Source organism: Tamandua tetradactyla, chromosome 7, assembly GCF_023851605.1.
Source record: "Tamandua tetradactyla isolate mTamTet1 chromosome 7, mTamTet1.pri, whole genome shotgun sequence".
In the NCBI taxonomy this organism is placed as follows: domain Eukaryota; kingdom Metazoa; phylum Chordata; class Mammalia; order Pilosa; family Myrmecophagidae; genus Tamandua; species Tamandua tetradactyla.
The window spans coordinates 95,947,338-95,962,785 of NC_135333.1; the positions used below are offsets into that span (position 1 = coordinate 95,947,338).

Sequence of the window (15,448 nt, forward strand, 5' to 3'; positions counted from 1 at the left end):
GGGTGAAATTTTTTCTCCTTAGTTTTTCTTCTTTGTGCTTTCCTTTTTTACCCAATCCCAAAAATGATATTTAGATTTTAAGATGATACACATCATTAAGAAACTGCTGGCATCCATCTAGGAAAACAATGCCACCAGCCAACTAGCAGCTGCAAGCTACCTGCCAATAGTGGTGGCAAAGGGATAGATCCAAACTTCCTCTAGGGTTGAGTTTATTACGTTGGTTAAGCTGGGCTTCACATAGACAAAGAGAAACCCCAGCTTCTTCACTTTGCATTACACTTCATCACCTGAGCCTCAATTACACCGTGCATACTGCATAGATTTAGTATTCAACATATCCCCTGGCCAACATAACAACCAAAATACAATAAATAAGAACTCCTTCATTCTGCCAACAATCCTGCTCTTTAAGAGACTCTGGTGTGGGTCATGGAGATAGGCTGGGATCAGTGCTGGATGGGACACATACACTCTCAAGCATGGTAATAATTTGGTGCCTTCAAAAATTTATACTATTTAAATACTAGCAACATTTATTTAGAAGACAGAAGGACAAATAAGACATCTGGGGGCAGATGGAAATCTCTCCCATAGTGTTCTAAGTTTTTCACTTCTGGTGAGAGAGTTGTATATATTTACCGCTCCCTCTTCCCCCTCCGCCCATCCACAGGGGCACAGCCTAAATTAGCTGGACTTGGTTTTACTACAAGGCTGTTTAAGGGCTATGTATTGTTGCATAAGAGTGCCCCCTAAGGGTTACAATCTATGCAAGTGATTCTACCTGAAAGGAGTTGTGTGAAATACAACTTGCTCAATATCACCATGCTTTCCACAATGACTAGTGCTCATACCTGACAGTTCTCTCAGTTGCCTTAACCTCTGACTTTACTCCCTCATTTTCCTTCTCTTAAAAACATCAAAGCAGATTTCGCTAAGCACATCCACCAGTCATTATTGAATCCAAGGGGTACATTGTCACAGCTTAGTCTTGAGCCAGGGTCCCTAAAATATAGGTATTTCCTTACAAATTATAGATCCACTATTTGTAGTCTGAGATCTTATTGGTTTCATTTGATATAATATCATAAGCACATTCCAATCTTCAAAAACAGTTTTTCATAGGAATAGTTTGAGGGCTCACCATGTGTTAGACACTATTTTAGAAACTTCAGATGAATTATTTAATTTATATTCCATAATTTAACATTCTCTGTTTCCCTTTTTTTTTTTTTTGCCATTTTAAACAATGATTCAAGGAACATCTTAAAACTTGTTATTGAGCATTCCATCTGTGGTTGAGGTGAGCTGTCACAGAAAACCCCTTATACCAGTGGTTCAACTGGGAAGGGAGGGCAGGAGGAATCATATGACTCCTGAGAATCATGATAAGTGTTTTGAAAATATGCATACCTATCCCATGGCCTGCTGTGGTTTTGATGTGTCTAGGGGTGTGTACATGCTGTAGGTAAACAGACGTATCTTTTCTCCAACTGATTCTGATCTACCTGCCACCCCCATTTTTAAAAACTTCTTTGATAGTCAAAATTGAGGGGTTACACTCAGGCCTAGTACCACAAGCTCTGTCTGGACAGGACTTCAATGCTTTGACTTGCTCTGTGACTTTACACATTCCTGCTGTCTACCCAGCTGCCCAGAGAGGGTCTCTCTGGTAAGTCTCAGTCCGTTGTGCACTGAGTTTGAAACAGAGTATGAGTATGAAAACAGAGATAACTACCTAGCTGAAAAAGAAAAAGAATTACGAGATCTACAAAGAAACATTTCTGAAACTGCAAAAAAACGTTTATAAAGGAGCAAGAAGAGTATATATTCTTATTTTCCCCCTCCTCAGACTCCATCACAATGGTTCTCTCCTCCACCTTCCACTTCTAGGGATATTTGACAAGGTCTAGAGATGTTTTTTTGATTGTCACGACCAAGAGAAGTGATGTTCCTGCTGGCAGCTAGTGCAAAGAGGCCAGGGATGCTGTGGAACTTTCTACCGAGTCCAGAGAAGCCCCCCACAACAAAGAATTATACCACCAAAATGTCAATACTACCAGGGCCTTTACTTCTATGCCTACCCATCCCTTTCCTCTCTCCTCAAATGGATGAAGCAGAGCCAAGATTGTTGGCTGTGCTTTCCATACCACTTACCGTCCGTCCGTCCGTCCGTCCATCCCCCACCCTTGTCTAATGCTCTACTCCTCTTGGCCCAAGTGGGAAAGATGCTGGTATTCTAACTAGGAAGCTTTCTCTATAGGCATAAAGTAATTTCCTTAGATCCTCAGCTTATACTTGATGAATCTTTAGCAGTAATATCCCTCAAGAAGAGTGACTTATCTTTTCTAAGAAATCTGGGAACCCATGGAGAGACAAGAATAGCCTGAATACCAGGGGACTGGGAACATGGTCTGTGACCCACAGAGTTTGAGACTCTCTGTCCTTAAATGACCTTTGTTCTAGCTTACAAGCTGCCAGAATGCAGTATATCAGAAACGGAACAGCTTTTGAAAAGGGGAATTGTATTAAGTTGCAAGTTTACAGTTCTAATACCATGAAAATGTCCAAATTAAGGCAAAGCTATGAAAATGTCCAAATTAAGGCACCAACAAGAGGTTACCTTCACTCAAGAAAGGCCGATGAAGTTCAGGGTTTCTCTCTCAGCTGGAAGGGCACATGGCCACGTCTGCTAGTTTTCTCTCTCAGCTTCTTGTTTCATGAAGTTTCCCAGGGGTGTTTTCCTTCTTCATCTCCAAAGGTCTCTGGCTATGTGGGCTCCGCAGCTTTTTCCAAAATGGTTTCTTCTTAAAAGGCTCCAGTAAGCAACCCCACCTGGAATGGGTAGAGACACTTCTCCATGAAGCCCATCTAATCAAATGTTACCACCCACAATTGGGTGGGCCACATCTCCCTAGGAACAGTCAAAAAGATTCCACCCAGCAATATTGAATGAGGTTGAAAGAACTTGGCTTTTCTGGAGTCCACAACAGACTCAAACTGGCACAAACTTCAACCAAGATTGCTGAACTTCTCTCTTTAAAAGCCATTTCTATTTCTCTGCTTTGACATCTTTTTAGAATACTTACTTACTTAGCTTTGCAATTCCTTTAGGCTTTGATTCAGAATCTCCAATAACCATTCCCCATGCCCACAACATGCCATTACAATTATACTCCTATTGGACCTGTAAATACAAGAAGGAAACTCGTATGAGTTGTCATTTGATAACTTAAGAAATTAATTTGCCAAGTAAATGTATACCTTGATAAAAGAAGTCCTTTGTGGGTTTTGTTTAAATGATTAAATAATTAAAATGCTGATCCAAATGTGTTTTCTCACTATTCATTACATCTCATTTTCTTCTTTGGGAGCTGTTAGGTAAGAATAAGCTGCTAGAGGGCGGGCCACGGGGGCTCAGCAGGCAAGAATGCTTGCCTGCCATGCCCGAGGACCCGGGTTCGATTCCCGGTGCCTGCCCATGTTAAAAAAAAAAAAAAAAAAAAAAAGCTGCTAGAAAGGACTCAAAAAGATTTAACAAAAGGGCACTGGTTTCTGATTTCAAAACCTATCTTCAATATGCCTATACTGGAGTTTAAATACTCCTCACCTGTGCAGTGAAGAGTTGGGAAGCTGATTTGCACCACCATTCAAAGATGAGAACACAGTGCCAAGTGCTTTCAGATGATAAAAATGACTACTAATTTGTAAGACTCCACCATGTCTTATCCTATGATGTAGGATAAGGAAATTAAAGCTCAGATACTTTAAGTGAATTCCTCAGGAACATATAACCAAGGAGTGGCAGAGGCAGATTTTAAGAAGGTTTATCCAGCTTCAAGGCCCACACACGATAGTAATACCTGCTGTTGTTGAGCATACTTATGAAATGGACTTTTTAAAGTAAATATTAGCTCTTTCATTTTATAGATGAGGAAACCCGGGGCTCAGAGCATCTAAATTATCATCCCAGGTAGGACAAGCAAATGGCAGAAAAGAAGTCAAGCACAGTTCTGTCTGCCTATAAAACCCATGCTTTGAAAAATATAGTATACTACTCCTGAAAACACTATTTCCACCACACCAGGCTGTCCTACATATATTCCCTCATCGTACCCTACCACCACCATCGCAGGCAAGTAATGGTGGTCCCTTTTTGCAGATGGGGAAACTAAGGATCAGATCAGGTAAGTAACCTATGTTAGGCCACACACCTTCCTCTGCACATGGTTATGTTAGGTAAGCAGCATATTTTCACTCTTTCCAACATTATCCCTTAAGCTCTCAGTGTGGGTACATGTTTTAAATTAAGAACACATACTTTTAAGACATCAGGGTAGTTTTAAAAGCCAAACCAAATCACCAACAAAGTATGTTTGACCCTTTACAGGTGTTAAAAATAATGAGGTGAAAGTACATACATTGATTTGGAAAGATACCTATAACATATTAAGTGAAAAATGTTTAAAATAAGCTGTAGAACAACACTAACCCTATTTATTCATGTGTGGAAATCTTCTGAAAGCACATACAAGAAACACTTGATGGTAGCTACCTCTAGAGAAAGATTTTATGTGGTATCAACAGAATTCAGGTGATATTTATCTTCCCCTTCATATCCCTCATTACTATTTTAGTTCTCCTTTTCTTGGAGGTAAAAAAAAAATCTAAAAACAGTCTTTTGAAAAACAGCTGGCTTGAGGACATATTTCAGTTCGGGTGTAATCTAAAAATAATCTAAAAGTAATTGGTAGTCAACATGCTAATGTTTTATAACAGGACGAAGAGTGAAATGAGAACCCTGTAACATACTTGCAGTTGGTCAGTGGGGGTGAGGGCAAGAAAGTAACTGTTAAGAAACAGGTAGATGAGGTTAAGCAGACCAGGGAAGTTGTCAGTTGCTGATCCCAGGAGCTGATGCTTGTTTAGTTGAGGGGAAGGTTAGTGAAGCCAAAGTTTGTAGACAAACCTTAGAATGCTACTTCTTGGGACTATGGGTTGACTTGGGTGCTTGGGTTCACCTTCTACCAAAGACTACAGCTGAGTCTCATACAGGGACATTAAAAATCATAAAAACCTGATTAGTAATGTAACACACTTAAAAAGAAGAAAGAAAAAAGCTTAAAGTCACATCTCACAATGCATGACTTTTTTTTTTTTTTTAACCCAGAGATTTAGGGATTTCCTAACTCAAGGAAGTTTATCAAATGGAGAGTCAAGAAACTGAGTTCTAATCCTTTCTCTGCTAATAACAGGATCTGTGAACCTGAGCATATCATGTAACTTCCCTGAGCCCTGTTTTCCATACTGGTAAAATACTAAAGTTGGATTCATGTTTAAAATGATGAAAGTGATTGCTAATGTGTCTTTGAGCTCTAATATTGTAAGATTCCTATTGTTCATACTTGTTACTCATTGTTCTCCCCTGATACACCTGACCTTTTTAAAAGCCTATATTTTGGCATCGTATATAAGTAGAATTAAAAGTATGGATAAATATGCTAGGCAGGCACCAGGACTCAAACCTGGGTCTCTGGCATGGCAGGTAAGAACTCTGCCACTGAGCCACCGTTGCCCATCCTCATAGTTTATTTATTTTAAGTGTTTTTCAAGTGCTTCCTTAATATGGTACTGCACATCATGCTTTTTGTCCACTGCTGTTTGTCAAAAAGTTTCTGATCTCTCAGTCAAAGCCCTTGGGCATCAGTGAATCAGTAGCTGATGGGCTCAGCATTAGGCTACTCTTCAAGTTCCAAAGTTTTTACATAGGCAAGTAGGCTGGGCCAATTGTCAGATGAGGCATTCTAAATGTTGTATTTAGGCACCACGAAGGTATCTGCAAGGGCCATTCTGCCTTGGCCCAATTTCCATGCCAGGAGTTTAATTCGTAACCCTTTAACACACACACACACACACACACACACACACACACACACACTCTGTACCACCTACTAGTTTAAAGATCAGATTTGGGACTGGAAGCTCATTCCCATAGAGTTTGGAAGATCAATAACAAAATTAAAAAAACAAAGGTCTATTGAGAGAAAACATTTGCAACTTACATAATAAAGCTTATTTGCTGTGTAAGAAATACAAAGAACTTTTACAGATTAATTTCTTTTTTAATGCAGTGGATAAAAGGGCAAAGAATATGAGCAGGTAATTCACAGAAAAAGAAATATAATTGATCAGTACACATAAATATTCACTAAAATTGAAATACAAATAAAAAACAGTTCATTTTAACCGATTAACAAAATTAAAAATATTGATACTACTTTAGGGTGAGTGTGAGAAAATGGATACTCTCATATACTGATAATAGAAATATAAGCTGGCACTTTTTTTGGAGGGCAATTTCGCAATATTACTCAAATTTTAAAAAATGTACACCTTTGGTCTCAGCAATTCCACTTTTGCAAATCTAGCCTACTGAAATATTTTCCTAAATAAGAAAACATACATGTACAAGGAGATTTTCTGCAGCATTGTCCATAAGAAATTCAAAGTGATCCATTACATGCTAAGAAAAAATTGTTAAATAAACCATAATTCTTTCAAGAAAAGACTATGCCACCATTGGAAAGAACATTCGGGGATTTTATGAACTGATAAGACTTACAGTGAAGAGTCAGGGGGAAAAAAGCAGAACTACATGTGTAGTATGTTCTAATTTATACTATATGTTCATGTATGAACAGTAAAACCTGGAAGAAAACAAAGACGCTACTAACTGGTTGCACATGGAAAGAATGATCAGAGTTAAGGAGACTTTCATATTTACACTACAAATTTAATGAAACTGCTTTATGATCTACTGATTGTGTCACAGATGTGTAAATCTCCTCATCCACCACAATGCATAGAAAATTGATTTTTAAAAACTGAAATTAACTGATACTGCCTGCTACTAGTTAGGTGGACTAGTTGGGGAATTAGTAAGTAAAGATTTTCAAAGCCTCTACCAATCTTCCTGATTGCTAAAGCAAGTGATCTAGGGAGGATGGCCTCTTTGTTTATCAGAGTGTATTAGTGAGCCTTTGGAGATGAAAGTAGATAATAAGAGATTAAAGATGTATTAGTCAAGGTTTTCCAGAGAAAGAGAATTGACAGGAGATACATACATACCATATACATACATATCTATTTATCTATATACATAGCTATCTCTTGCTCTGTCTATATATATATATGTTGAGAGATTTTTTTATAATGAATTGACTCACTTGACCATGGGGCTGGAAAATCTGGCACGCAACTCCATAGGGCAGGTTGCAAGCTGGAAACTCCAATAAAGGCAGGCAGGTAGGCTGGCAGGCGGGTGGGTGAGCTGGCTGAAAATGAAGCAGAAATTCTTCTTGCTGACCTCTGAAACTCTCAGTTCTGGTTTTTAAGACCTTCAGCTAATTGGCTGAGGAGACTCCCCACACTGCTGTTGTTGATTGCAGATTAAACAGCTGTAGATGCAATCAACTGATCGTAAATGCAAACCCCATCTGCGAAGTACCCTTACAGTAACAACCTGGCCAGTGCTTGACCAAACAACTGTAGCTCTTAACTTAGCCAAGTTGATACATGAAATTAATCACCACAAAGAGCTAAATTCTCTGTACTGGAGTGCCTAAGATGTAATTTTCAGAGTTGGTCTTGTTGTGATATAATATTCTATTGTCTCAATAAGTAAAATATTCCACACATGCAAATACATTTTGTGGGTGGAGGGGTTTAAAAAGGTCTAAGTTTCATTGGTGTTTGGGTGTTGAGCAAAGAGAAGAAATAATCAAAGTAGATAAAGACTGGGTTTCAACTCCTAAATTACTTTGGCCCTCGCTGCTTTTATTTGTTTTGTCACACTGCCCTCTATTGGGCTGACAGTTTTGTGCCAGATTCAATTGCTGGCTCCAGAACCATCTGGCCTGTTCTACCATCTGCAGATAATTTCTTACACCTGCTGACAGTGTGAGTGTCATGCTTGAGGCCCAAACAGTGTAAATAGATTAAAGCTGTTTTCTTTATCGCCTTTGCAAAATGTTGGCAGTTTCAAAACATGAAAAAGTCCCATCAGTATTGTATTTTATATTAACATTAGTTCTGTGCTTGCCACTCTGATTTGAGGGCATGGATTATGGCAGCCTGGTTGTGACTGATAACCAAAACATTGCCATAAAATGACATTGGACACTTACGCTCTAAAAAAAATAGTATGAATGAACTCTTACAACAACTGTTAAAATACTTTCCAGTTATCAATTTAATTTTAAATAAATTCCCTTAGTGGGGATTTAAAGTTCAAAAAAATGTCAGCAAAGTAACTTGCCAGCTATTCTGGTGGGGAGTTCTATGCCAAACCAGTCTCTGTTTTAGTTGGGTTTGATTGCAAATCCTGGGTTGCAACTTTACCAACTCAGAGCTGCTTAAGCCCCTGTTATTTTGGACTCTCCAAGTTAAAAAAGAAAAAAACATCTCAAGTCCACCAGACCATTACTATATACTAGGTGCTGGAGATAACGATCTAATTAAGATATCACTTCTGCCTTCAGTGAGCTCATTGTCAGCCAGTGGGGAAAGATATGTTTCTGTCACTTCCACAGTTCTCCATGACCTCCCAGCATAATTAGTGCTTGGCTAAGATGAATATGGCTGATTAGTGCTTAATAAATGTTGCTTAAAAAATGATGGAATGAATGAAGAAATGAGGAGGTATGTGTAGTGGTTAAGAGTTTGTCAAATTGCCTATTTTAATTCCAACTTTGTCATATACTAGTTATATATTTTTACCCACTCAAATCCTGGAACCTCAGTTTCTACATCTGTAAACCTATATGCAAGGCTGTTAGAAAATGATTTGTACAGTGCCTCACTGTGAAAGGGAAACATAAAAGGGTGTGATTAACAAAGGAAATTAGAATTCCTGTATAATGGGCTACAAATGTACATTTAGCAATGCAGGACAATTATTGAATTTGGGGAAGTTTTAAAATATGATAAAGGAGTCAACTTTATTCTCTCAAATTAAGTTATTCCATATGGTAGGAAACATGATCTGTGGGGACAGGGACTCACATCCTTATAGTCCCATAACCAAAGAGATAAAATATTTTCCTTTAAACGCAAATTCAAAAAATCTCAGGGAGGTTCTCTGGGCTGGTTTGAAGCTATTATATACCCCAGATAAGCCATGTTTTAATCTTGGCCCAACCTTATGGAGGCAGCTATTTCTTTTAATCTTGATTCAACATTGTAGGATAGAAATTTTGATTAGATTATCACCACAGAGATGTAGCATGCCCAATTGGGGGTGTGGCCTTTTGATTCGATAGAAATGGGACTCCACCCATTTAAGGTTTAGTGGGGTACTATAACAGAGAAAACATTTTGGAGAAAGCTCAGAGCCCATGTAGAAGTTTGGAGATTTTTCCAGTTTGAAATTATTATGTACCCCAGAAAAGCTATGTTTTAGTCCTATCTAATCTTGTGGGAGCAGTCATTTCTTTTAATCCTGATTCAATACTGTAGTTTGGAAGCCTTTGATTAGATTATCTCCATGGAGATGTGACACGCCCAATTGTGGGTGTGGTCTTTTGCTTACATGGAGATGTGACTTCACCCATTCCAGGTGGGGGCTTGATTAGTTTACTGGAATTCTTTAAAAGAGGAAACATTTTAGTGAGAAAGTTCAGAATTGACAGAAACGACAGAAGTCTCAGAGCTGACATGAACTTCACAGCAGAACTGACACAGATGCAGACATGTGGCGAACAGACACACGGATGTTTGGAGATATTTGGAGCCCAGCAGACATTGCCATGAGATGTTAAGCAAGCCAGAACCTGGAGACAGCCAAGGGTAGCCAAGAGATGAAAGCCAGCCCTGGAGAAGTAAAGTGAGCAACACCCACAGGAAAAAGGCTGAAATCAGTGGAGTCCTGGAGTAAGAGACAAACAGATGTTAGTCTCAGACTACCTGGCTGACAGAGGTGTTTCTGCCCCACTGGCCTTTCTTGAGTGAAGGTAACCTCTTGTTGGTGCCTGTGCTGGTATGAAATCATGTATGTACCCTAGAAAAGCCATTTAATCCTAATCCCATTTTGTAAAGGCAGCTGTTTCTTTTAATCCGTATTCAGTACGAATTTTTGTTTGAATCTGTAATTAGATCATTCCATGGAGATGTGACTCAATCAAGAGTGGTTGTTAAATTGGATTAGGTGACAACATGTTTCCACCCATTTGGGTGGGTCTTGATTAGTTTCTGAAGTCCTATAAAAGAGGAAACATTTTGGAGAATGAGAGAGATTCTGAGAGAGCAGAACAATGCAGCCATGAGAAGCAGAGTCCACCAGTCAGTGACCTTTGGAGATCCTCCTGGGGAGCTTCATGAAACAGGAAGCCAGGAGAGAAACCTAGCAGATGACACCGTGTTTGCCATATGCCCTTCCAGCTGACAAGTTTCTGCTGTTTTAAGCCTCAAAAAATTTGTAGTGACTTGTTAAGTCTGTAATAGGAAGATAATACACCTGAGAAATGGAGTGGAAACTTAAGTTTCTGTTCTTCCTTGGATTTTCTTAAGCCTGACTGCCCTGAGACATCCCCTGCTGCCTCCACCATTGCCCATTCACTTATCCCAGATAAATAAGTTGATTTGACAGAATGAAATAAATGATGCAGAGATAGAGGTGGAGAGAGTGCTGATACTGCCTGAGATCCTGGTTCCAGCTGATCTTAAGGACAAGGTTATGTTGGCCTCTTAGTTATACAAATTAATTCCCCTTTTTTGTGTTTCTTACTTTAAGTTAAAATTCTGTCATTTGCAACAAACTGTCCTGCTTAAATAATAAATCTATGGTGAGAGAGGGATGGTTGAAGAATAATTTTTAAAGAAGCCTTTGGAGATGGTATCTGATAATGGCTTAATTTGATTTCATAGCAACCCACCTAGGAACACATCATCCTACATTAGACAAAACAAATACTTATCGGTAAATGGCTTTCCTACAAGCAAGAGTTTTCTGAACTTAAAGAGTGGAGAAACCCAAATTGATTTGATTTTTTTTCCCTCCAATGAGACATATTGCACATACAATATACTGACTGAGGTTAAAAAAAAAAGGAGAAAATATGAAATTAGAGACACTTTTTTTTTTTTAAGTCCTCATTACTTCCTCTTTTGGCTGGCTTAAATACTTTTCTTTTCCTCTGTGCTTGATTAACACAATGCAAGACCTTTTTTGCATTGTGGGGTTTGTTCATATGAAACTTAACCCCACAAAGAATAGGTCAATCAAGCAGTCCTACTCAAGCCTGACTGGTGATATGGTCAGGAAGAATTTTAAGCACTGGCCTTTGTGATCATTCTTCCTTCTGCTGGAAAAAGACAGAATTAAAAAGCTGTCACTCACTTCTCAGAAGAGGAAATACAAATGGCCAAAAGGCACATGAAGAGATGCTCAACTTCCCTGGCTATTAGAGAAATGCAAATCAAAACCACAATGAGATATCATCTGACACCCACCAGAATGGCCATTATCAATAAAACAGAAAATAGTGCATTTCCTAATATAACTTATGTAGACAGCTTAATTGAACACCAAAAGTGCTGGAGAGGATGTGGAGAAAGAGGCACACATATCCACTATTGGTGGGAAGGTCAAATGGTACAACCGCTGTGGAAGGCAGTTTGGCGATTCCTCAAAAAGCTAAATATAGAATTGCCCTATGACCCGGCAATACCATTGCTAGGCATCTACTCAGAGGACATGAGGGCAAGGACACAAAAGGACATTTGCACACCAATGTTTATAGCAGCATTATTTACAATTGCAAAGAGATGGAAACAGCCAAAATGTCCATCAAAAGACAGGTGGCTAAACAAACTGTGATATATACATATGATGGACTATTATGTAGCTGTAAGGCAGAATAAAGTTATGAAGTATGTAACAACATGGATGGACCTTAAGGACATTACGCTGAGTGAGATTAGTCAGAAACAAAAGGACAAACACTGTGTGGTCTCACTGATATGAACTGACATTAGTGAATAAACTTGGAGAATGTCGTTGGCAACAGAGACTATCAGGAGATAGAAATAGGGTAAGATATTAGGTAACTGGAGCTGAAGGGATACAGATTGTGCAACAGGACTGAATGTAAAACTCAGAAATGGACAGCACAATACTACCTAACTATAATACAATTATGTTAAAACACTGAAAGAGTGAATGAAGCTGAATGTGAGAATGATAGAGGGAGGAGGGCTGGGAGCACAAATGAAATCAGAAAGAAAGATAGACGATAAAGACTGAGATGGTATAATCTAGGAATGCCTAGAGTATATAATGATAGTGACTACATGTACAAATTTAAAAAAATGCTTCTGCATGAGGAAGAACAAAGGAATGTTATTACTGCAGGGTGCTGGAAATAGATGTTAATTAATATTTAAAAATTTTAACTTATGTGTGAGACTAAAGCAAAAATGTTCATTTGGTACAAAATTTATATTTTGACTAGTGCATTTCCTAATATAACTTATGTAGATAGCTTAGAACACCAAAAGTACATGGAACCTTGCATAGGGCATGAGATTTTGTTGGTTTGTCCAGAGTGATGCCCCAATAAATCCCAGAGTGATTTGAACAATGAATAAAAAAGTATTTGCAAATTCCCCTTTGGGGAATGGTGAGAACCGGGGAAAATTCAACTTCCCCAAGTTGAATTCTTGATATTCTCACAAGCAGTGTGGACAACCAAAGCTATAGGCTGAGCCCCGAGTCTTGGGGTTTGTTCATATGAAACTTAACCCCACAAAGAATAGGTCAAGCCTACTTAAAATTAGGCCTAAGAGTCACCCCCAATGGAACCTCTTTTCTTGCTCAGATGTGGCCTCTCTCTCCAGCCAACACAACAAGCAAGCTCACCACCCTCCCTCTGTCTATGTGGGACATGACCCCCAGGTGAATGGAACTTCCTGGCAACGTGGGACAGAAATCCAAGAATGAGTTGAGACTCAGCATCAAGGGATTGAGAAAACCTTCTCAACCAAAATGGGGAAGAGTGATATGAGACAAAAAAGGGGGAAGAGTGAAATGAGACAAAGTGTCAATGGCTGAGAGATTCCAAACAGAGTTGAGAGGTTATCCTGGAGGTTAGTCTTACACATTAAGTAGATATCACCTTGTTATTCAAGATGTAATGGAAAGGCTGTAGAAACTACCTGAAAATGTAGAGCTGTGTTCCAGTAGCCATGTTTCTTGAAGATGATTGTATAATGATAGAGCTTTCACAATGTGACTGTGTGATTGTGAAAACCTTGTGTCTGATGCTCCTTTTCAACCTTGTCAACAGGCAAGTAGAACATATGGAATAAAAATAAATAGTAGAACAAATGTTAAAATAAATTTAGTTTGAAATGCTAGTGATCAATGAAAGGGAGTGGTAAGGGGTATGGTATGCATAAATTTTTTTTCTGTTTTCGTTTTATTTCTTTTTCTGAATAGATGCAAATGTTCCAAGAAATGATCATGATGATGAATATGCAACTATGTGATGAAATTGTGAATTACTGATTATATGTAGGACGGAATGATCAAAATAGGAATGTTTGCGTTTGTTAGGTGTTTTTCGGTATTAAAAATTTTTTTTTTAAAAAGCTGTCACTATTGTTCCTGAAGCAAGTTCTTAAAAGGCCCTAGCTATTCCATCCCAGGAGATAATTTATACTTTAAATGGAAATGTATAATGCCTTGCAAAATTCATAACATTCATTTTTCTGGAATATATATATGCTTGCTCTTTTAGTTTTGGCATTAGCAAACAGGAAAAAAGCAGTGTCTACTGGTGCCTCAGACAAGGGATAAAACATTATAAAATGTAGCTGTATTTAAAAAAAATGTAGTTGTATTATTTTTGCCCCCATGCATGTTACCCCTTTGAAGCTGTAATCTGGTTATGTCCCTGCAGCTTGGCCACCTGCCTACCTCCTCTATGTTTGCTTTTCTTTTTTGTAAGGAGACAGACTGGTCAGAGAAAAAGAAGAGAAGAAAAACTGCATCAGCAGAGGTCTGAGAAGCAAATTTGGTAATAACTGAATCTCACATAATATTTTTGATAGAAATAAAGGGACTTGATAAAATTCTTTTGTTTGCTCTGTAGGAATTCAGAAATTTGACTCATTGTTCTTAAAAAGAACCAAAGAGAGGAGGATGCTTCCTACACTTGGCGAGAGGCTTAGATGACATTTCATTCTTTTGCTCAAAATATTTATGGGGCGCTTACCACGTGTCCTGCTGAACAAATCAGGTATGCTCCCCAGGATCACTGTACATGACTGTGCAAGTAAATGGCACCCATTAAACTTGTCTAGTGAATACTTCCACTACTGTAAGTGGTGCCTGATGGCTTTGTTTGGAGATTAAATCTAGTGATTTCTTATAGGAAACATTGCTTGGACTTCTGTTCTTTCCCGTTAACTGTTACAAAATACACCCAGCCATAGTCTTTTACTCATTTAATTATAATGGTGTCATCATCTGTCTCCTCTGGCTTGTAAACTCATTGAAAACTGATAGCAGATAGATATACTGTGTCACTTTCTAGGGGCTAGTTACACTAGACAAACATCCCTGTCCTCAAGGAGCTGATGGTCTAGGGTGACAGCTTAACAAAGAGAGTTTAACAAACATCACAAATAAGGAGAAAAAAGGATGGGGTTCTTTTCTCACCTGCTATGGGTCTTTACTAAAATGGCACCATTTTTTTTTTTCACCATCAGTGCGATGGGAAAAGATCGGAGGCGTAAAGATGTCTAAAAAGGAAAAGGACACTGAGGAATAGAACTGTAGGCACACTCAGCAAAAAGCAAGTAAGACAGTTATCAAATCTCCACCTTGACGAGAATCACGCCACAACAAGTAATGAATGTAGGAAACAAGGATACACTAATATAGGATATAGTGAATAAGGATCACTGTAAAATTCTCCCCGTACACGTTCTCACAAAACCCCTGAAGAACCTTCGTGTTCTAACCTGGGCTGGTCTTATGTTTTTGCAAAAGCACCCACGACTGATATTGGAGTACAGGCATACTTTTGCCTCAGATACACTTAAGATGCTTATGAGCGATTCTTCAAACCATTCTGCCTCGCTCTTCTTGAGGAATCACCCTAATAACGAAACGACATTTTGGGTAGCCAAGAAAGACTCCGCTCTATCTAATATAAACCCACATCTGGCATTTTTCACACCAGGTGTGCTTCAGGGACAGGAATAAATGTATGCCTTCCTCTACTCTCCGGGGATCACTCTCCAACCTTTTGACCCCAGCCAGTGAGCGTCCGCTCCCAGAAACCCTTCGCGCTCCACTCCGGGCCCGTCCACATCGCGCAGCCTTCTGGACGCCGTAGGCTCCGGCGGTCCTGCGCGGCTGGACTACCAATCCCGGCAGCCTTTG

At 39.0% G+C, this 15,448-nt stretch overlaps 1 long non-coding RNA gene across 1 annotated transcript; it reads right to left on the reverse strand.

Annotated features, from left to right (window-relative positions):
* LOC143689878 (uncharacterized) lies at positions 1–15,419 on the reverse strand. The gene is made up of 4 exons (XR_013178946.1): positions 15,309–15,419; positions 7,227–7,334; positions 3,090–3,187; positions 1–2,835 (listed from the first exon to the last, which is right to left on the reverse strand). It is a non-coding gene; the product is annotated as an uncharacterized LOC143689878 (long non-coding RNA).
* Between the last annotated feature and the right edge of the window lie 29 nt (positions 15,420–15,448).